We start from the raw sequence: 24,412 nt of genomic DNA, 5'->3' as shown, positions 1-24,412 counted from the left end.
CAAAAGACATATGGGAAAATATTCCCAAACACAAAATATGAGAGGAAAAAAAGTATATAAATGTATGTTTTCACTTTCACTTTTCTACTACCAGGTTGCAAACACCTTTCTCCCCACCATGAATTCAGAGAGGCCAAGGGATTATTTTATTGCATCTCTAGATAACCAGGATGACAATGTGATTTCAAACAATATGTTCATTTTTTTAAAAACTCTATGGTAACAACAGCATTTAACACAAGTTTCTGCATCAGTTACCTAAAAGTGATGGATCACTTATATTAGATGGGACACTCTCAGGTATACTTATTTCTATTTTGGGAGTTCAGTATTTGGAGTTTTTTTAATGTATTTTTAAATAATATATAAGTTAACAATAATAAAAAATTAATTAATCATTGAAGGTAAAATCATCTAATTAAAAAAAATTTATGTCTTGGCCACTGTGAACAATGCTGCAATGAACATGAGGCTGCATGTATCTTTACATACCAGTGTTTTTGAGTTATGGGAGTATATTCCTAGGAGAGGGATTGCTGGGTCCTATGTTACTTCTATTCTTAATCTTTTGAGGAACCACCATACTTTCTTTCATAATGGTTGTACTACTTTACATTCCCACCAACAGTGGATGAGGGTTTCTTTTTATTCCACAGCCTCTCCATCACTTGTTATTACCTGTCTTGTTGATAATAGCTAATCTAACAGGTGTGAGGCGGTAACTCATTGTAGTTTTGATTTGCATTTCTCTAATAGCTAATGAAGATGAGCATCTTTTCATATACCTGTAGGCCATTTGTATTTCTTCTTGGGTAGAAGTGTCTGTTCATGTCCTCTTTCCATTTTTTTATTAGATTGTTTGCTTGTTTGTTGTTGAGTTCTTTGTATATTTTGGATATTAGGCCCTTATCTGTGCTGTTGTTTAAAAATATCATCTCCCATTTAGTTGGCTGTCTGTCTTGTTGTCAGTTTCTCTTGCTGTGCAAAAACTTCTTAGTCTGATGTAGACCCATTCATTTATCTTTGCCTTCACTTCCCTTGCCTTTGGAGTCAAATCCATAAACTTCTCTTTATGAACAAGGTCCAAAAGTTTAGTACCTATGTTTTCTTCTATGTAATTTATTATTTCAGGTCTTATATTTAGGTCTTTGATCCTTTTTGAATTAATTTTAGTACAAGGGGACAAATTATAGTCAAGTTTTATTCTTTTGCATGTGGCTTTCCAGTTTTCCCAGCACCATTTGTTGAAGAGGCTTTCTTTTATCCATTGTGTGTTGTTGGTCCCTTTATGAAAAATTATTTGACCATATATATGTGGTTTTATTTCTGGGCTTTCTATTCTGTTCCATTGGTCTGCGTGTCTATTTTTCTGCCAATACCATGCTGTTTTGATTATCATGACTCTATAATATAATTTGAAGTCAGGTATCGTAAAGTCCCCAGCTTTGTTCTTTTTCCTTAGGATTGCTCTGGCTATTCGAGGTTTTTTATAGTTTCATATAAACCGATGATTTTTTGTTCCATTTCTTTAAAAAAATGACATTGGAATTTTGATAGGAATTGCACTAAGTTTGTATATTGCTTTGGATAATATAGTCATTTTGAATATATTTATTCTTTCTATCCAAGAACAAGGAATATTTTTCCATTTCATTATATCTTTTTTGATTTCCCTTAACAATGCTTTGTAGTTTTCATTATATAGGTCCTTTACTTTCTTTGTTATGTTTATTCCTAGGTATTTTATTTATTTTGTTGCAACCATGAAGGGGATTGTTTTTTTTTTCGCTCATTTTCTGATGTTTCATTGTTGGCAGATAGGAAGGCAATGGACTTTTGTATATTAATTTTGTATCCTGTGACCTTACTGTATTGGTTTATTGTTTCTAGTAATCTTTTTGTAGAGTCTTTGGGGTTTTCAATGTATAGGATCATATCATCTGCAAAAAGTGAAACCTTTACTTCTTTTCCAATATGAATGCATTTAATTTCTTTTTCTTCTCTGATTCTTCTGGCTAGAACTTCTAGCACTATGTTAAATAAGAGTAGACAACTTTGTCTTGTTCCTGATTTTAGGGGAAAAGTCCTTATTTTTATGCCATTTAATATGATGTTAGCTGATGGTTTATCATAGATGGCCTTTATTATGTTGAGATATCTTCCTTCTATATCCATTTTGTTGAGTGTTTTAAACATAAAATTGTGTTGTATTTTATCAAATGCCTTTTCTGCATTTATTGATAAGATCATATGGTTATTGTTTTTTGTTTTGTTGATAGGGTGTATTATGTTAACCGTTTTATGTATGTTGAATCATCCTTGAGATTCTGGGATGAATCCCACTTGATCATGATTAATTTTATTTTGATGTGTTGTTGTATTTGATTTGCTAGTATTTTGTTTAGAAATTTTGCACCTGTATACATTAGAGATATTGGTCTATAGTTTTCTTTTATTGTGTTTTCCTTGCCATGTTTTGATATGAGGGTTATGTTGGCCTCATAAAATGTGTTTGGCAGCTTTGCTTCTTCTTCAATTTTTTGGAAGACTTTGAGTAGAATAGGAACCAAGTCTTCTTTCAATGTTTGATAGAATACACTAGTATAGCTGTCTGGCCTTGAACTTTTATTTTTAGGGAGGTTTTTGATAGTTGTTTTGATTTCTTCCCTGCTTATGAGTCTGTTTAGGCTTTCTGCTTCATTATTATTCAGTCTAGGAATATTGTATTTTTCTAGAAATTTATCCGTTTCTTCTGGATTGTTAAATTTGGTGGCATATATATTTTTTTCAGTTTCCATTTTTTTTTCTTTTTTTAAATTTTTTATATAATTTTATTTTTTAAATGAGGTGAAATCAATAAATCAGGATACATATATTCAAAGAAAACATGTCCAGGTTATCTTGTCATTCAATTATGTTGCATACCCATAACCCAATGTCAGATTGTCCTCTGTCACCTTCAATCTAGTTTTCTTTGTGCCCCTACCTCTACCCCTTTCCCTCTTCCTCTCCCCCCTCCCCCCATAACCACCACACTCTTATAAATGTCTCTTAGTCTCACTTTTATGTCCCACCTACATATGGAATAATGCACTTCCTGGTTTTTTCTGATTTACTTACTTCACTTCGTATCATGTTATCAAGATCCCACCATTTTGCTGTAAATGATCCGATGTCATCATTTCTTATGGCTGAGTAGTATTCCATAGTGTATATGTGCCACATCTTCTTTATCCAGTCATCTATTGACGGGCTTTTTGGTTGTTTCCATGTCCTGGCCACTGTGAACAATGCTGCAATAAACATGGGGCTGCATGTGTCTTTACGTATCAATGTTTCTGAGTTTTGGGGGTATATACCCAGAAGAGGGATTGCTGGGTCATAAGGTAGTTCTATTTTCAGTTTTTTGAGAAACCACCATACTGCCATAATGATTGTACTACATTACATTCCCACCAACAGTGAATGAGGGTTCCTTTTTCTCCACAGCCTCTCTGACATTTGCTATTACATGTCTTGTTAATACTAGCTAATTTAACAGGTGTGAAGTGGTATCTCATTGCAGTTTTGATTTGCATTTCTCTAATAACTAAAGAAGATGATCATCTTTTCATATATCTGTTGGCCATTTGTATTTCTTCCTGGGAGAAGTGTCTGTTCATGTCCACTTCCCATTTTTTTATTGGATTGTTTGTTTGTTGTTGAGTTTTATGAGTTTTTTGTATATTTTGGATATTAGGCCCTTATCTGTGCTGTGGTTTGAAAATATCATTTCCCATTTAGTTGGCTGTCTGTTTATTTTGTTGTCAGTTTCTCTTGCTGAGCAAAAATTTCTTAGTCTGATGTAGTCCCATTCATTAATTTTTGCCTTCACTTCTCTTGCCTTTGGAGTCAAATTCATAAAATGCTCTTTAAAACCCAGGTCCATGAATATACTACCTATGTCTTCTTCTATGTACTTTATTGTTTCAGGTCTTATGATTAGATCTTTGATCCATTTTGAGTTAATTTTAGTACAGGGGGACAAACTGTAGTCCAGTTTCATTCTTTTGCATGTGGCTTTCCAGTTTTCCCAGCACTATTTGTTGAAGAGGCTTTCTTTTCTCCATTGTGTGTTGTTGGCCACTTTATCAAAAATTATTTGACTATATATATGTGGTTTTATTTCTGGGTTTTCTATTCTGTTCCATTGGTCTGAATGTCTATTTTTCTGCCAATACCATGCTGTTTCGATTGTTGTGGCCCTATAATATAGTTTGAAGTCAGGCATTGTAATGCCCCCAGCTTCATTCTTTTTCTTTAAGATTGCTTTGGCTGTTCAGGGTTTTTTAGAGTTCCATATAAATCTGATGATTTTTTGCTCCATTTCTTTAAAAAATGTCCTTGGAATTTTGATGAGAATTGCATTAAATTTGTATATTGCTTTGGGTAATATGGCCATCTTGATTATATTTATTCTTCCTAACCAAGAACAAGGAATATTCTTCCATCTCATTATATCTTTTTCAATTTCCCTTAATAATGGTTTATAGTTTTAATTATATAAGTCCTTTACATTCTTTGTTATGTTGATTCCTAGGTATTTAATTTTTTTTGTTGCAATCATGAAGGGTATTATTCTTTTGAGTTCATTCTCAAATGTTTCATTGTTGGCATATAGAAAGGCTATGGACTTCTGTATGTTAATTTTGTATCCTACGACCTTACTATATTGGTTTACTGTTTCTAGTAGTCTTTTTGAGGATTCTTTGGGGTTTTTGATGTATAGGATCATATCATCTGCAAAAAGTGATAACTTTACTTCCTCTTTTCTGATATGGATGCCTTTTATTTCTTTGTCTTGTCTGATTGCTCTGGCTAGAACCTCTAGTACCACATTAAAAAAGAGTGAAGAGTGTGCACAACCCTGTCTTGCTCCTGAGTTAAGGGGGAAAGCCTTCAGTTTTGTTCCATTTTATATGATGTTAGTGACCTGAAGATGGTAGCAGAGTCGGTAGATGCACAGACTCCCAGCTCACACCACCAAACTGAATTATAAACTAATTTATGAAAAATCAGCATGAAAAACCAAATCTGGACTGCAAGAACAGCTTTCAAAAACCAAGGAGCAAAGAAGAAGCCACAACAAACCTGATGGGGAGCAACTGAATCTCCCCTGCTTACAGGAACAGGGGTGGGGTAAGGCTGGGCTCTCACTTCAAGGAAAAGAGCAGAAAATACTGCTCACAACCACTTTCGAGGTGACCAGGGAATGAGCTGAGTTGAAAGGGCCTACTTGTCTTCCAAAAAGAAAGGAGAGAGAGAGAGAGAGAGAGAGAGAGAGAGAGAGACGGACAATGAGGAGGAGACGGTGATGACATCAAAAGCTGACTCATTCAGTGCTGGAGGCGGCCATAACTGGGGGAGGGGCTGATCCTTCCACAAAGCAAAATACAAAAGTACTTCCAGGTCACAGAGATACAGACATCTCTCCAGCTCCAATCGGCGCATCAAGACACAGCTGAAAAGAAGAAGTGGGGAGGAGGGGCAGTAACTCAGGTCTCCTTGGAGATCTGAGATACACCTCCCCCTACTGAAGCTGAGAAAGCAACCTGCCCCAAGAGAGATTAACTGGCAGAAGAGGACTTCAGAGTCTCAGGTCACACCCACCACATTCCTGGATACAGTTTCTTTCTTTTTTATTTTTTTTATTTTCTGTACATTTATTTATAGTAAATTATTTACTGTAATACATCAAGACATATGTTATTATCACATACTTTTGATAGTAACACTTTGCTTAACAGATAGTTGTCTGAAATAAATAAAATTACCACAAAAGTATTGTATTTTTTTTTCTCATTTTTTTTATAATAATTTTATTTTTTGAATGAGGTGACATCAATAAATCAGGATATATATTCAAAGATAACAAGTCCAGGTTATCTTGTCATTCAATTATGTTGCATACCCATCACCCAAAGTCAGATTGTCCTCTGTCACCTTCTATCTTGTTTTCTTTGTGCCCCTCCCCCTTTCCCTACCCCATTCCCCCCTTGCCCCCATAACCACCACACTCTTATCAATGTCTCTTAGTTTCACTTTTATGTCCCACCTACATATGGAATAATGCAGTTCCTGTTTTTTTCTGATTTACTTATTTCGCTTCGTATCATGTTATCAAGATCCCACCATTTTGCTGTAAATGTTCCGATGTCATCATTTCTTATGGCTGAGTAGTATTCCATAGTGTATATGTGCCACATCTTCTTTATCCAGTCATCTATTGACGGGCTTTTTGGTTGTTTCCATGTCCTGGCCACTGTGAACAATGCTGCAATAAACATGGGGCTGCATGTGTCTTTACGTATCAATGTTTCTGAGTTTTTGGGGTATATACCCAGTAGAGGGATTGCTGGGTCATAAGGTAGTTCTATTTGCAGTTTTTTGAGGAACCACCATACTTTCTTCCATAATGGTTGTACTACTTTACATTCCCACCAAGAGTGGATGAGGGTTCCTTTTTCTCCACAGCCTCTCCAACATTTGCTATTACCTGTCTTGCTAATAATAGCTAATCAAACAGGTGTGAGGTGGTATCTCATTGCCGTTTTGATTTGCATTTCTCTAATAGCTAAAGAAGATGAGCATCTTTTCATATATCTGTTGGCCATTTGTATTTCTTCCTGGGAGAAGTGTCTGTTCATGTCCTCTTCCCATTTTTTTATGGGATTGTTTGTTTGTTTGTTGTTGAGTTTTATGAGTTCTTTGTAAATTTTGGATATTAGGCCCTTATCTGAGCTGTTGTTTGAAAATATCATTTCCCATTTATTTGGCTTTCTGTTTATTTTGTTATCAGTTTCTCTTGCTGAGCAAAAACTTCTTAGTCTGATGTAGTCCCATTCATTCATTTTACCTTCACTTCTCTTGCCTGTGGAGTCAAATTCATAAAATGCTCTTTAAAATCCAGGTCCATGAGTTGAGTACCTATGTCTTCTTCTATGTACTTAATTGTTTCAGGTCTTATGTTTAGATCTTTGATCCATTTTGAGTTAATTTTTGTACAGGGGGACAAACTGTAGTCCAGTTTCATTCTTTTGCATGTAGCTTCTGGATACAGTTTCAAATAAGCCCCCTGCTGAGATCAGCAAACAAGACAATCACCTGTTAAGAAAACAAACAAATCAAGATTTCAAAGCGGCCCAAATTCTAAAGTGGATTACAAATAATAGCTGATGCCAACCCAAGAAGACTTAGAAACAACACAAGTAAAAACTAGAGGCAGACAACACCAAGCCTAGACTCAACCAGCTCTACAAAGAAAACACCCAGACACCCAGGCACAATGAGAAGACAAAGAAATACAATCCAAATGAAACCACAGGAGAGACCTTCAGGAGATGAACTCAGTGATATGAAAATAATCAAACTTCTGGATGTGGTGTTTAAAATAATGATTGTAAGGATGCTTAGGCCTCTTAGAATAACAATGGATGGTCATCACAAACACCTAAATAAAGAAATAGCAAGTATAAAAAAGGATATTAAAATATTAAAAAAGAATCAGTCAAAGATGACAAATACAATATCAAAAATGAAGACCACAATGGAAGGAATTAAAAACAGGATGGAAACAGCTGAGGATTGAATCAGTGAATTGGAGGACAACTGGAATAAAGGCAGGAAAGGAGAGAAGAAAAAAAAAAAAGACACTCAAAAAGTCTGAGGAAACTCTTAGAGAGCTCTGTGACAACATAAAGAGAAATAACATCTGCATCATAGGGGTTCCAGAAGAAGAAGAGAAAGAACAAAGAATAGAGGCTTTATTCAATCATATCATAGCTGAAAACTTCCCTAAATTAATGCAGGAGAAACTCTTACAAATTCAAGAAGCACAGAGAATTCCACTAAAAAGAAACCCAAACAAACCTACACCAAGACACATCATAATGAAAATACTAAAGCTAGTGATAAAGAGAAAATATTAAAAGCTGTGAGAGAAAAAAGGGCTATCACCTACAAAGGAGCCCCCATAAGGATGACATCAGACTTCTCAACAGAAACAGTTGAAGCGAGAAGTGAATGGCAAGACATATTCAAAGTAATGCAGAACAAGAACCTACAACCAAGACTACTTTATCCACAAGGCTATCATTTAAAATTAAAGAAGAAATAAAAAGTTTCCCAGACAAAAAAAAACTCAAGGAATTTATTACAACCAACCCAATGCTGCAGAAAATGTTAAGGGGCATGGTGTGAACAGATCAAAGTGGGAAAAGAATATAGCAGAAGAGGAATACAGTTTTAAAAAATAAAATGGCAATAAACAACTACATGTCAATAATAACCCTAAATGTAAATGGATTAAATGATCCAATAAAAAGACATAGGGAACCTGCATGGATAAGAAAACAGGACCCATACAAATGCTGTCTACAAGAGACACACCTTAAAACAAAAGATACTCATAGGTTGAATGTAAAAGGATGGAAAAAAACTTTTCATGCAAATGGAAATGAAAAAAAAAGCTGGGGTAGCAATACTTATATCAGACAAAATAGACTTTAAAACAAAGAATATAGTAAGAGATAAAGAAGGCCACTACATAATGATAAAGGGAGCAATCCAACAGGAATATGTAACTACTATACATATCTACGCACCTAATTTAGGAGCACCTAAATATATAAAGCAGACTTGATGGATATAAAGAGCAAGATCAACAGCAACACTATTATAGTAGGGGATTTTAATACCCCACTAACATCACTAGATAGATCCTCAAGAAAGAAAATTAACAAAGAAACAACAAACTTAAAGGACACACTAGATCAACTCGATTTAATAGATATCTACAAAAACTTTCACCCTAAAGCAGGAGAATATACATTCTTTTCAAGTGCTCATGGTACATTCTCTATGATAGATCACATGTTAGGGCACAAAAGTGGTCTCAATAAATTTAAGAAGATTGAAATCATATCGAGCACTTTCTCAGATCACAATGGCATTAAACTAGAAATCAACCACAAGAGAAAAGCTCAAAAATTCTCAAACACATGGAAACTAAATAGCAGGTTGTTAAATAATGAATGGATTAAGAATGAGATCAAAGAAGAAATAAAAAATTCCTAGAAACAAATGATAACGAGCATACAACAACTCAAAATTTATGGGACACAGCAAAATCAGTACTGAGAGGGAAGTTTATAGCACTACAGGGACATTTTAAGAAGCTAGATAAAGCTCAAATAAACAACTTAACCCTGCATCTAAAAGAACTAGAAAAAGAACAGCAAGTAGAGCCTAAATGTAGTAGAAGGAAGAAAATAATAAAGATCAGAGCAGAAATAAATGACATAGAGACTAGAGAAACAATACAGAGGATCAATGAAACTAGGAGCTGCTTTTTTTGAAAAGGTAAACAAGATTGATGAACCTTTAACTAGACTCACTAAGAAAAAAAGAGAGAGGACTCAAATAAATAAAATTAGAAATGAGAGGGGAGAAATAACTGACACAACAGAAATACAAAAGATTGTAAGAAAATACTATGAAGAACTATATGCCAAAAAACTAGACAACCTAGATGAAATGGACAAATTCCTTGAAACATACAATCTTCCAAAAACCAGTCTGGAAGAATCAGAAAACCTAAACAGACCGATTACACCAAGTGAGATCGAAACAGGTATCAAAAAACTCCCAACAAAGAAAAGTCCTGGGCCAGATGGCTTCACAAGTGAATTCTACCAACTATTCAAAGAAGAACTAACTTCTATCCTTCTCAAACTATTTCAAAAAATTCAAGAGGAAGGAAGACTTCCAAGCTCCTTTTATGAGGCGAGCATAAGTCTGATTCCAAAACCAGGCAAAGACAACACAAAGAAAGAAAATTATAGGCCAATATACTTAATGAATATAGATGCTAAAATCCTCAACAAAATATTAGCAAACCGGACCCAACAATATATGGAAAAAATCATACACCATGATCAAGTGGGATTTATTCTGGGGAGGCAAAGCTGGTACAATATTCACAAACCTATCAATGTTATTCATCACATAAATGAAAGGAATAAGAAAAACCACATGATAATTTCCATAGATGCAGAAAAAGCATTTGATAAAATCCAGCAACCATTCATGATCAAAACTCTAAGCAAAGTGGGAATACAGGGAACATATCGCAACATGATAAAAGCCATCTATGAGAAACCCACAGCCAACATCATACTCAATGGGAAAAAATTAAAAGCAATCCCCTTAAGATAAGGAACAAGGCAGGGGTGCCTGCTTTCACCACTCTTCTTCAACATAGTCCTGGAAGTCCTAGCCACAGCAGTCACACAAGAAGAAGAAATAAAAGGCATTCAGGTTGGAAAGAAAGAAGTAAAGCTATCATTATTTGCAGATGATATGATATTGTATATAGAAAATCCTAAAGTCTCAGTCAAAAAACTACGGGACCTGATAAATAAATTCAGCAAGGTGGCAGGATATAAAATTAATACTCAGAAATCAGAGGCATTTTTATACACCAACAATGAACAATCAGAAAGAGAAATTAAGGAAACAATCCCCTTCACTATTACAACCAAAAAAATAAAGTACCTAGGAGTACATTTAACCAAGGAGACTAAAGACTTGTACTCGGAATATTATAAAACATTGATAAATGAAATCAAGGAAGATACAAACAAGTGGAAGCATATACCATGCTCATGGTTAGGAAGAATAAACATCATTAAAATGTCTATATTACCCAAAGTAATTTATAAATTCAATGCAATACCAATTAAAATACCAGTGACATACTTTAAAGATATAGATCACATATTCCAAAAATTTATACGGAACCAAAAGAGAAGACGAATAGCCTCAGCAATCTTAAAAAAGAAGAATAAAGGGGGAGGTATCACACTTTCTGATATCAAGCTATACTGCAAGGCCATTGTACTCAAAACAGCCTGGTACTGGCATAAGAACAGGCACATAGATCAATGGAACAGAACAGAAAACCCAGAAATAAACCCGCAGCTCTATGGACAACTGATATTTGACAAAGGAGGTAAGGAAATACAATGGATTAAAGACAGCCTCTTCAACAAATGGTGTTGGGAAAATTGGAAAGCAACCTGCAAAAAAAATGAAACTAGACCACCAACATACACCATTCACAAAAATAAACTCAAAATGGATAAAAGACTTAAATGTAAGGCGTGAAACCATAAGCATCTTAGAAGAAAACATAGGCAGTAAGCTCTCCGACATCTCTCACAGCGATATATTTGCTGATCTATCTCCACGGGCAAGGGAAATAAAAGACAGGATAAACAAATGGGACTATATCAATCTAAAAAGCTTTGCACGGCCAAAGACAATAAGAACAGAACAAAAAAGACAAACTACAAAATGGAAGAACATATTTGACAGTATGTCTGATAAGGGGTTAATAACCAAAATTTATAAAGAACTTGTAAATCTCAACACCAGAAAGAAAAACAATCCAATCAAAAAATGGGCAAAAGCAATGAATAGACACTTCTCCCAAGAGGATATACAGATGGCCAATAGGCATATGAAAAAATGCTCATCATTAATCATTAGAGAAATGCAAATTAAAACCACAATGAGATATCACCTCACACCGGTTAGAATGGCGCTCATCAACAAAACAACACAGAATAAGTGCTGGCGAGGATATGGAAAAAAGGGAACCCTCCTGCACTGCTGGTGGGAATGCAGATTGGTGCAGCCTCTCTGGAAAACAGTATGGAGATTCCTCAAAAAATTGAAAATCGAACTGCCTTTTGACCCAGCCATCCCACTCTTAGGAATATACCCCAAGGACACCATAGAATGGTTCCAGAAGGAGAAATGCAACCCCATGTTTATAGCAGCATTGTTCACAATAGCGAAGATCTGGAAACAACCCAAGTGTCCGTCAGAGGACGAGTGGATTAAAAAGCTTTGGTACATATATACTATGGAATACTAGTCAGCCATAAGAAATGATGACATCGGATCATTTACAATAATGTGGATGGACCTTGAAAACATTATACGGAGTGAAATAAGTAAATCACTAAAAAACTGAGAACTATATGAACCAATGCATAGATGAAACATAAAAATGAGACTCAGAGACATCTACAAGAATGTGATGGTAACAGGGAGTGGGGTAGAGGAGTGGGGAAGGGGTGAGGAAGGAGAGGGAGGGAGTGGGGGAGGGTAGAGGCACAAAGAAAACCAGTTAGAAGGTGACAGATGACGATTTGACTTTGAGTGAGGGGTATGAAGCATAATCAAAGGTCAAAATAATCTGGAGATGTTTTCTTGGAACATATGTACCCAGATTTATCAATGTCACTGCATTAAAATTAATAAAAATAAGATTTAAAAAAATATGATGTTAGCTGATGGTTTATCATATATGGCCTTTATAATGTTGAGATATTTTCCTTCTATACCCATTTTGTTGAGAGTCTTAAACATAAAATTGTGTTGTATTTTATCGAAAGCCTTTTCTGCATCTATTGATAAGATCATGTGGGTTTTGTTCTTTGTTTTGTTGATATGGTGTATTATGTTAACCATTTTACATATGTTGAAACATCCTTGAGATTCTGAGATGAATCCCACTTGATCATGATGTATTATTTTTTTAATATGTTGTTGTATTCGATTTTCTAGTATTTTGTTTAGTATTTTAGCATCTGTATTCATTAGAGACATTGGTCTGTAGTTTTCTTTTTTTTGTACCATACTTGCTGGTTTTTGTATGAGGGTTATATTGGCCTCATATAATGTGTTTGGAAGTATTGCTTCTTCTTCAATTTTTTGGAAGACTTTCAGTAGAGTAGAAACCAAGTCTTCTTTGAATGTTTGATAAAATTCCCTGGTATAGCCATCTGGGCCTGGACTTTTTTTGGGGGGGAGGTTTTTAATGGTTTTTTCTATTTCTTCTCTACTAATAGGTCTGTTTAGGCTTTCTGCTTCTTCTTGACTCAGTCTAGGAAGGCTGTATTCTAGGAATATATCCATTTATTCTAGGTCGTTGAATTTAGTGGCATAAAGTTTTTCATAGTATTCTACAATAATTCTTTGTATATCTACGATATCCGTGGTGATTTCTCCTCTTTCATTTTGGATTTTGTTTATATGAGTTCCTTCTCTTTTTTTCTTGGTAAGTCTTGTCAAGGATTTGTCAATTTTGTTGATCTTTTCAAAGAACCAGCTCCTTCTTCTATTAATTTTTTCTATAGTTTTTCTGTTCCCTATTTCATTTATTTCTGCTCTGATTTTTATTTTCTTCTTTCTTCGGCTGGTTTTGGGTTGTCTTTGTTCTTCTTTTTCCAGTTCCTTAAGGTGTGAAGTTAAGTGGTTCACTTGGGCTCTCTCTTGTTTGTTCATATAAGCCTGAAGTGATATGAACTTCCCTCTTATCACTGCTTTCGCTGCATCCCATAGATTCTGATATGTCGTATTGTCATTTTCATTTGTCTGTATATATCTTTTGATCTCTGCACTTATTTCTTCTTTGACCCATTCATTTTTTAAAAGTATGTTGTATAGTTTCCACATTTTTGTGGGATTTTTTTCCTCTTTTTTGAAGTTAAATTCTAGTTTCAAGGCTATATGATTAGAGAATATGCTTGGTACAACTTTGCTTTTTCTGAATTTGCTGATGTTGTTTTTGTGGCCCAACATATGGTCAATTCTTGAGAATGATCCATGTACACTGGAGAAAAATGTATACTCTGTCACTTTGGTGTGAAATGTCCTGTAGATGTCTATCATATCCAGGTGCTCTAGTGTTTTGTTTAAGGCCACTATATCTTTATTGATTCTCTGTTTGGATGACCGATCTAGAGCCGTCAGCGGTGCATTGAGGTCTCCAAGTATGATTGTATTTCTGTCAGTTTTTGTTTAAGGTTAATAAGTAGCTGTCTTATATATTTTGGTGCTCCTTGGTTTGGTGCATATATATTAATTATTGTTATGTCTTCTTGATTCAGTGTCCCCTTAGCCATTATGAAATGCCCGTTTTTGTCTCTGAGTACTTTTGCTGTCTTGTAGTCAGCATTATCAGATATGAGTATTGCTATGCGTGCTTTTTTTTAGATGTTACTTGCTTGGAGTGTTGTTTTCCAGCATTTCACTTTGAATTTGTTTTTATCCTTGTTGCTTAGATGAGTTTCTTGTAGGCAGCATATAGTTGGATTTTCTTATTTAATCCATTCTGCTACTCTGTGCCTTTCTATTGGTGAGTTTAATCCATTTACATTTAGTGTAATTATTGACACTTGTGAGTTCCCTATTGCCATTTTATAGATTGCTTTCTGTTAGTTTTGTGTCTTGTTTGATCCTTTTCTTTCATTTTTCTATCTTTTGTTTTTATTTCATTGTATTGAATACTTCTTTCCTTTGCTATCTTTTTTAAATCGTGCTTCTGTGGTGGTTTTTCAATGGTGGTTACCATTAAGTAATGAAAAGGGTTCCTACCCTGTTTATTGTAGTGCACTATCTTGTGAATACTTTTGCACTCCATCGTCCTTTGCTGTTAATCTCCATCCTCTTCCTCCCCCTTTCTTTTTGTTGTTGTCACAGTTTAAATTTGGTTTTATTGTGTTCTTCTTGGAGCTTTTACCTGTGGCTTTGTTTTTTATTTGTTCTTTGTATCTGGTTGGAGAACCCTCTTTAGTAATTCCTGGAGTGGGGGTTTTCTGATGATAAATTCCCTCATCTTTTCTGTATCTGTGAATGTTTTTATTTCTCCTTCATATTTGAAGGATAGCTTTGATGGGTATAGTACTCATGGCTGAAAGTTCCTCTCTTTCAGGACTTTAAATATTGGGGTCCACTCTCTTCTAGCTTGTAGAGTTTCTGTTGAGAAATCGGATGATAATCTAATGGGCCTTCCTTTATATGTTGTATTCTTCTTTTCCCTGGCTGCTTGAGAATTTTTTCTTTGCTGTTGCTTTGTGCCAATTTCATTATGATGTGCCTTGGAGTAGGTTTATTGGGGTTAAGAAAACTCGGTGTTCTGTTAGCTTCTTGAATTTGAGGCTTTATTTCTTTCCACAGGCTTGGGAAGTTCTCATCTGTTATTTGTTTGAGTATGTTCTCCATTCCATTTTCTCTCTCTTCTCCCTCTGATATACCTATTATTCTTATGTTATTCTTTTTGATGGATTCAGATAATTCTTGTAGGGCTATCTCATTTTTTAAATTTTTGAGTCTGTTTCTTCTTCTCTCTGTTGTGCCTCAAGTTGCTTATCTTCTATTTCATTAATCCTCTCTTCTATCAGGCCTGTTCTATTAGCTAAACTTGTTACCTCGTTTTTCAGCTCATGAATTGAGTTTTTGATCTCTGTTTGATTTGTTTTTATAATTTCTATTTCTTTGGAAATATATTCTTTGTGTTCATTGAGTTGTTTTCTGAGCTCCCTAAATTGCCTTTCTGTGTTTTCTTGTATATCTCTCAGTATTTTTAGGATTTTTATTTTAAATTCTCTGTCATTTAACTCCAAGTTTTCCAATATATTAAATTTTTTATCCATAGGTTTTTCCTCATCTATCTTTGTTACCTCTCTTTCTTTTGTATCCATGATATTCAATTTTCTCTTCCTTAATGGCATCTGAGGGTGGTTTTGTTGATAGTATTAATGAGATTTAATAAAGAATAAAAAGTTAAAAAATAAAAAATAAAAAAAGTTTTTTTTAAAAAAATTAAAAATTAAAATAAATAAGTAAATAAAATTTTAAGAAAAGGAAATTATTCCCCCCCCCCTCTTTTTTCCTCTCCTCTCCTCTTTCCTCTTTCTTCAAAAAATCTTGTGGTGAACTGTGAATTATATTGTACTAAATGGAAAAAACAATGCCTGTAATGGAGGTATGATGAGAGGAATAAGAGGGAAACAGGAAAATAGGGGGGGGGGGATTAAAAAATTACTATTGTATTTCGTGGAACAAGAACTAGATAGAATGGAGAGCCAGGGATGAGAGCACTGCTAGTGAATTTAAAAAGTGAAGTAAACCCCCCCCCCAAATGCCACAAACATAAGTTTGAGTCTCAGATAAGATAATTTGTTTGTTATTGAGGATTGAATGAGAGGAGACGTAAAGGAGAAAGGAAGAAACTAATATAGAGGGAGAAAAGAAAGAGAGAGAGAAAAAAAGAGGGAACCACTAAAAGAAGAAAAAAGAAAAAAGAGGAGAGAGAGAGAGTTAAGGGTTTTGGAGTGCAACCCTCATAGAGAGAAAGGAAGAAGAAAGAAAAGATAATGGGAGATGCAACACTTATGGGTAGTGTAGTTCAAGTAGAGGAGAGAGTAAGACCGGCAGAGAATTAAATGACCAAATTGGAGGAGGAAAAAAAAAATCAAGAATGAAGATAAGAGAAACAAACTAACAAATATAATAAAATGGGATAGGTTATAAAATTTGTGGATTATTCTTGATTTTAAGAGGTTATCTTCTTGCTTTTTCTTTTCTGTCCCTCTTCCTGGTCGGTGACTCTGTACCCTGGGTTTTGCCCCTGTGGCACGCTCAGGTAGAGGTTTGCAGTTGATAAGTCTCTATGGCGATGTCATGTACTGGGTTTCAGTCTCTTTGGTAGTTGAGGCTCATTAGCATTTGTAGGCTCCAACAGTGAGAGAGTCCATGTTCTTGGAGTCTTTCTCTTAGTCTTTCCTTCCTCAATTAGTAGCCTGATAATCCAGCTATGGGGTTGCTGCTGCCTCTGTTTGGATAGTAAGAGGCTCAAAGAGCTGGCAACTCCCCACTCTATTCCCACTCAGCACAGGGCTCTGGGTAAGGCTCAATCAGTCAGAGCTGCTAGCATAATCAGGCGGGGCTTCCGCCCACTCAAAGACCTCTGGCTCTGCCACTCTGTCCGGTAACACAGGCAGGCGGGTGGGTGCCCACTCCTGGGGTACTTGGAGGAATCTCTCTCTCACTATCTGTGCGCAGACCAGGATATCAGGCTGGCAGTCTCACGCTCTGAATGAGACCCCCACCCGCACGGAAAAGTTCCAGCATTGGAATTAGCTCTCGCTCCCTCCCCATGCGCAGCTTTTTCAGGGCACCGGGGTGGCCCGAGATTTCACTTTCAGTCCACACAAAGGCCGCTGACTCTGCCTCTCTGTGGGGTAACACGGGAGCCCACTGCCAAGGTGCTCGGAGGAATCTCTTGCCCACTATCTGCGAGCACCGACCAGGAGATAGGGGCGAATGGCTGCCCCACTTTTTCTTTTTTTTTTTTTTTTCATTTTTTCGAAGCTGGAAATGGGGAGGCAGTCTCCCACATGCGCCCAACCATGATCCTCCTGGCATGCCCACCAGGAGGCAATGTTCTGCCCCTCTGGGGCATCGCTCTGTTGCATCCAGAGCCATTCTAGTGCCTGAGGCAGAGGCCACAGAGCCATCCCCAGCACCCAGGCCATCTTTGCTCCAGTGGAGCCTCAACTGTGGGAGGGAAAGAGAGAGACAGAGAGGAAGGAGAAGGGGAGGGGTGGAGAAGCAGAAGGGTGCTTCTACTGTGTGCCCTGGCCGGGAATCGAACCCAGGACTCCTGCACGCCAGGCCAACGCTCTACCACTGAGCCAACCGGCCAGGGCCCCACTTGTCTTTCTTTATCTAGGTTTGGCATGAGTGTTAGCTTGTATTGCCTGGGTTGCCACAGGCTCAGTTTTTCCTCGGCTTGGATCTCTGTGCCAAAGCTTGGTTCGGCCGTTTGTGCTGCAGCCTGGATCTATTCGCCCCCTTTGCCCGCCTCAGTTTCTATACTCTCAGTTCCCAGTGAAAGCAGTCCTATTTAGGTTAGTGAGGAAGGAGGAGCATTTCTTACTCCCTAATTCCTTCGGGGTTTGACTATATATTTAGCCAATTTTTCACTCGACCATAGCTTCGGGTATATTGCTGAACATCTGTAGGCTCCAAGGATAGATTTTTCTGTTTCTGGTTGAAGATCTTGTTGAGTTTTGAGGGAGATTTATCAGTATGACTTCCTACTGCGTCATTACTCTGAGGTCATCTGGCATATATTTTTTTTATAGTATTTTACAATAATTCTTTGTATATCTATGATATCTGTGGTGATTTCTTCTTTTTTGTTTTGGATTTGGTTTATTTAATTCTTTTCTCTTTTTTCCTTAGTGAGCCTTGCCAAGGGTTTGTCAATTTTGTTGATCTTTTCAAAGAACCAACTCTTTGTTTTATTAATTTTTTTCTATAGTTTTTCTGTTCTCTATTTCATTTATTTCTGCTCTGATTTTTATTATTTTCTTTCTTCTGCTGGTTTTGGGTTATCTTTGTTCTTCTTTTTCTAGTTCCATAAGTTGTGAAGTTAAATGGTTTACTTGGGCTCTCTCTTGTTTGTTCATATAGGCCTGAAGTGATATGAACTTCCCTCTTATTACTGCTTTTGCTCCATCCTAGAGATTCTGATATGTTGTATTGTTATTTTCGTTTGCCTGTATGTATCTTTTGATCTCTGTGCTTATTTTTTCTTTGACCCACTTATTTTTTAAAAGTATGTTGTTTAGTTTCTACATTTTTGTGGGTTTGTTTACCTCTTTTTTGCAGTTCAATTCTAGTTTTGAGGCTTTATGATCAGAAAATATGCTTGGTAAAATTTCAATCTTTCTGAATTTGTTAATGTTATTTTTGTGACCCAACATATTGTCAATTCTTGAGAATGTTCCATGTACACTAGAGAAAAATGTATACTTTGGCACTTTGGGATGAAATGTTCTATAGATGTCTATCATATCCAATTGTTCTAGTGTTTCATTTAAGGCCAATATTTCTTTATTGATTTTCTGTTTGGATGAATAATCCAGAGCTGTCAGAGGTGTATTGAGGTTTCCAATAATAATAGTATTTTTGTTGGTTTTTGTTTTTTTGGTTAGTCAGTAACTGTCATATATTTTGGTGCTCCTTGGTTTGGTGCATATATATTAAGAAGTTTTATGTCTTCTTGATTCACTGTCACCTTTATCATTATGAAATTACCATTTTTGTCCCTGATTACCTTTTCTGTCCTGTAGTCAGCATTGTTAGATATGAGTATTGCTACACCTGGGTTTTTTTGGATATTATTTGCTTGGAGTATTGTTTTCAGCCTTTCACTTTGAATTTGTTTTTATCCTTGTATCTTAGATGTGTTTCTTGTAGGCAGCATACAGTTGGATTTTCTTTTTTAATCCATTCTGCTACTCTATGTCTTTTTATTGGTGAGTTCAATCCATTTATGTTTAGTGTAATTATTACCATTTGAGGGTTTCCTATTGACATTTTATATATTGCTTTCTGATAGTTTTGTATCTTGTTTTGTTCTTCTCTTTTATTTTTCTATCATTTGTTTTTGTTTGGTTGAAATCCATACTTCTTTTCTCTGTTACTTCTTATTTCAAGCCATGTACTTCTGTGTTGGTTTTTTCAGGGATGGTTACTATTAAGTAATGAAAAGCATACATATCATGTTCATTGTAGTACATTATCTCATGAGTGCTTCTGCACTCCATCCTCCTTTGCTACTGTTAATCTTTGTCCTCTTTCCTTTTTTGTTTCTTTGTCACAGATTAATCTTGTTTTTATGCAATCTTGATTAAGCTCTTACTTGTAGTTTTGTTTTGTTTTGTTCTTTGTGTCTGGTCAGAAAACTCTCTTTAGTATTTCCTGAAGTGGGGGTTTCCTGGTGGTAAATTTTTTTATCTTTTCTGTATCTGTGAATGTTTTTATTTCTCCTTCATATTTGAAGGATAGCTTTGATGGGCATAGTATTCTTGGCTGGAAGTTCCTCTCTTTCAGAACTTTAAATATTGGGGTCCACTCTCTTCTAGCTTGTAGAGTTTCTGCTGAGAAATCTGTTGATAATCTAATGGGCCTTCCTTTATGTGTTGTATTCTTCTTTTCCCTGGCTGCCTTGAGAAGTTTTTCTTTGTCATTGGTTTGTGCCAATGACATTATGATGTGCCATGGAGTAGGTTTATTAGGGTTAAGAAAACTCGGTGTTCTGTTTGCTTCTTGAATTTAAGGCTTTAGTTCTTTCCACAGGCTTGGGAAGTTCTTATCTATTATTTCCTTGAATATGTTCTCTATTCCATTTTCTCTCTCTTCTCCTTCTGATATTCCCATTATTCTTATGTTGCTCTTTCTGATGGAGTCAGACAATTTCTGTAGGACTATCTCAATTTTTTTAATTTGTGAGTCTCTCTCCTCTTCTCTCTGTAGTACTCTAGTTGCCTGTCTTCTTTGTCACTAATTCTCTCCTATGTCTGGCCTAGGGTCTATTGGCTAAGCTTGTTACCTTGTTTTTCAGTTCATGAATTGAGTTTTTCATCTCTGTTTGATTCGTTTTCATAGTTTCAATTCCCTTGGTGAAGTATTTTTTCTGTTCCTTAAATTGTTTTTTTGAGCTTTCTAAATTGTTTTTCTGTGCTTTCTTATACATCCCTGAGTATTTTTAGAACTTCCATTTTAAATTCTCTGTCATTTAACTCCAACATTTCTAAGCTATTGAAATTTTCTTCTATAGATTTTTTTCATCTATCTGAACTACATCACTGTCTTTTTCGATTTATGATTTTGATTTCTTTTTCTTTAATGGCATTTGAGAGTGGTATTGTTAATAACACTCGTAAGAGTTAATAAAAAAAATTTTTTGAGAAAATTCCATGAAAAACTGAAAATTCTATTGTGCTAAGTGGATCAAAAATATGTAGAATGGAGGGCCTGGGTTTGGGGGGAGTGACAAAGAGGTAAAAAACGAGGCAAGAACCCACAAAATGCCACAAGAAAAATATTTGGATCAAGAAAAAATAATTTGTTTCAAATGATGGTCAATTGAGAGAAATAGTGTAAGAGAAAAGAAAAAGAGTAAAAAGAAAAAATACAGTAAAAAATGATAATTCTATTGTATTAAGTGGCACAAAAATTATAGAATGGAGAGCTGGAGTTGAGGGAAATACTAAAGAGATAAAAAGCAAATTAAAAAGCACACAAAATGCCACAAAGAAAAAAATTTGAATCCAGAATAAAATAATTTGTTTGTGGGTGAGATTTGAATGAGAAAAAAGTGAAAGAGCTCTGGCTGGTTGGCTCAGTGGTGGAGCGTTGGCCTGGCGTGCAGAGGTCCCGGGTTCGATTCCCGGCCAGGGCACACAGGAGAGGTGCCCATCTGCTTCTCTGCCCCTCCCCCTCTCCTTCCTCTCTGTCTCTCTCTTCCCCTCCCGCAGCCGAGGGTCCACCGGAGCAAAGATGGCCCGGGCACTGGGGATGGCTCCTCGGCCTCTGCCCCAGGCGCTAGAGTGGCTCTGGTCACAACAGAGTGATGCCCCGGAGGGGCAGAGCATCGCCCCTTGGTGGACGTGCTGGGTGGATCCCGGTTGAGCGCATGCAGGAGTCTGTCTGACTGTCTCTCCCGTTTCCGGCTTCAGAAGGGTGCAGAAAAAAAGGTGAAAGAGAAAAGAAGAAACAGAAAGAGAGAGAGAGAAAAAAATTGAGTTAAGTTTTTTGGAATGTAACACTCATAGAAAAAAAGAATGGAAAATGTAACACCTATGGGTAATAATGTTCAAAATGAAAAGAAAAGAATAAAATGGAGAGAGGATTAAATGACTAAGGTGGAAGGAAAAAGAAGAAAAAAAGAAAAAAATCCAAGAAAAAAAAATGGAAAAAGTTATGAAGACTGTGGATTTTTCCTGTTTTTTTTTAGAAGTTATCTTTTTCCTTTTTCTTTCTTCTCTCTCTTTTTGGCCGGTGGCACTGTACCTCAGGTTCTGCCCTTTGGCACTCTTAGGCAGAGATGTTCTGTTGTGTCACTACTATCAATGATGACATCAACTAGGCCTCAGTCCTGTTGGTAGGCAGGGCTTATTAGCGTTTACAGGCTCCAACAATGGGAGAGTCCGTTTTCCTGGAGCCTCTCCCCAAATCTCTCCTTCCTGAACCAGCAGCCTGTGACTCAGCTGTGAAGTTGCCCCAGCCACTTCCTGGAGAGCAAGAGGTTCTAAGAGCTGCCAACCCCCCTCCTCCCCCCCATCTCCATTCAATGCAGGGTTCTGAGTAAGGCTTTGCCAGCCAGAGTTTCCAACGTAATCAGGCAGGGTTGGGAGCTGATTGCCTTTCAAGTGTCCTTCTATGAACCTCTGGGCATGTCTAGTATGCCTCAGCACTTCGCAGGTCTGCTCTCCAGAGGCTGTCTGCAAGCTGCCTGCACGCCCTTCCCCCCACCACTTCAGCAGTTCTCTTCCCCAGGAGTGTGCTTTGTTAGCCTGTATGGTTGGTGGAGGTGCCACACCCAGACAGGTCCGGGTGTAGGGAAGCCGGCTTTCATGCACTTCCTGCGTGCTGTTGTTTGGGGAGTTAGAATTATTCAGAAACTCTGGGCACAGCCCACACAGAGGGTCACTACTGACAGTCTCTCACTCAGCCCTTTTGTCCAGGAATGTGAGCACCCACGCTTGAAATGCCAGGTGGACCCACTCGCACACTGCCCGCGCTCGCCGACCAGGATACCGGAAGTAAACAAGGCAACTGCTTGCCCACCTCTGCCGGGGTCTGCCACTGGCGTTAGCTCCGCATGGGCTGAGCTACGGGCACACTCTCTCCTCGGCTTGAACATCTCTGCCCTAACCCAGCTTTTTCCGTGCCCCCAGTCCTCGCTTTCTCTCAGTCCAAGTGAAAGCAGCCCTTGCTCAGATATGTGAGGAAAGTGGAATATTCCGTTCTCCATCTTATTTTCCTCAGAGTGGGTTATATATTCAGCCACCTTTTCACCCAATCATACCTTTGTTTGATGTATGTGTATTTCAGATGCTCCTGAGATTGTTTTTCTGTCTCTAGTTGTTGAATTTGTTGAAGTTTCAGGGAGAGGTATCAGAAGCACTCCTCCCGGTGCCATTTCTCTGATGTCACTTCCCTCATTTTGATTATTATGAATAATACCGCTATAAACATTTGTGCACATGTTTTGGTTGGACAGGTATATTTGTCAGCTTGGGCTGCCATAACAAAATACCAAATATTCGTGGCTTAAACAACAGAAATTTTCTTTTTCACATTTCTGGAGGCTAGAAGTTCAATACCCAGGTGCCAGCATGGAGGGTTTCTGGTGAGAGTTCCCTTCCCCGCTGTAGACAGCCCCCTTCCTGTTGTGTCCTCACATGGCTGGCAATGAAAAAAAGCAAGTTTTCAGTGTCTCTTCTTATAAGAGTACTATTCCATCATAAGTAACTTACCCTCATGACCTCCTTTAAACCCAGTTATCTCATAAACGGTCCCATTTAAAACACTATTATATTGGGCTTGTCTTTAACATATGAGTGTGGGCAAGGGGACACAAACTTTGAGTCCAAAGCTTAACCCACAAAATTTTTAGCAAATTAAATAATTTTCATTTTAAGCCAGTTGTTTAGGACTGTTTGTATACAATAAAAAATACATAAGTTGATACATCCAGGTGATATGCTCTTGTAACAAACCTAAAACACGTGCATTTGTCTTTCAGGTTAGGGAATAGAAGAGGAATGGAAAACAGAAACTTTTAGTGGAGCTTAGTAGTAAGAAATTGCTCAAAAAAAAAAAAAATAGTGAACCCTCCATGGCTTTGGCTAAGGAGATTTCAGGAAGGAATATTGATGTGTCCATTGTTAGTTTTTAACTGGCCTCAGAGTCAAGACAAACTCAAGGATGTAGCTAGAAAACTTTTGGTGAAGATCTTATAATGACAGGAGTTAGTGATTCACAAATTCTCTCATCTGGACAATAGTCTTCTAAGAATCCTAAGGTTAATAGCTCACACCATTCCACTGACAGGCCTAAGTAGAAAAGGTCCTGTCTTGAAGAGGTTTGTGAGTATGGTTTTTTTAAATGTATTTAATGCATAGGTAATCCACAATGTTGTTTTTTTCTTTTCTTTTTTTCTTTAGTGAGAGGAGGGGAGGCAGAGACAGACTCCTGCATGTGCTTGACTGAGATTCACCCAGCAAGCCTACTCGGGAAGGCCATGGAGCCATCCTCCACACCTGAAGCCAACTCGCTCCAACTGAGCCATGGCTGCAGGAGGTGAGGAGAATCTAGAGAGAGAGAGAGAGAGAGAGAGAGAAGAAAGAGGGGGGAAGCAGATGGGTGTTCTCCTGTGTGCCTGGAGCAAGAATCAAACCTCAGGATATCCACACATCTGGCTGATACTCTACCACTGAGCCAACCAGCCAGGGTGTAATTCACAATGTTTTAAAGAAGATTTTAGCTTATAAACAAAATAACCCCAAGGTTCAATTAAAAAAGAATATAAGCCTGACCTGTGGTGGTGCAGTGGATAAAGCATCAACCTGGAAACAGTGAGGTTGCCGGTTCAAAACCCTGGGCTTGCCTGGTCAAGGCACATATGGGAGTTGATGCTTCCTGCTCCTCCCCCCTTCTC

The sequence above is a fragment of the Saccopteryx leptura genome, chromosome 5, assembly GCF_036850995.1.
Source record: "Saccopteryx leptura isolate mSacLep1 chromosome 5, mSacLep1_pri_phased_curated, whole genome shotgun sequence".
Classification (NCBI taxonomy): domain Eukaryota; kingdom Metazoa; phylum Chordata; class Mammalia; order Chiroptera; family Emballonuridae; genus Saccopteryx; species Saccopteryx leptura.
Note: the sequence above shows the minus strand (reverse complement) of the source record.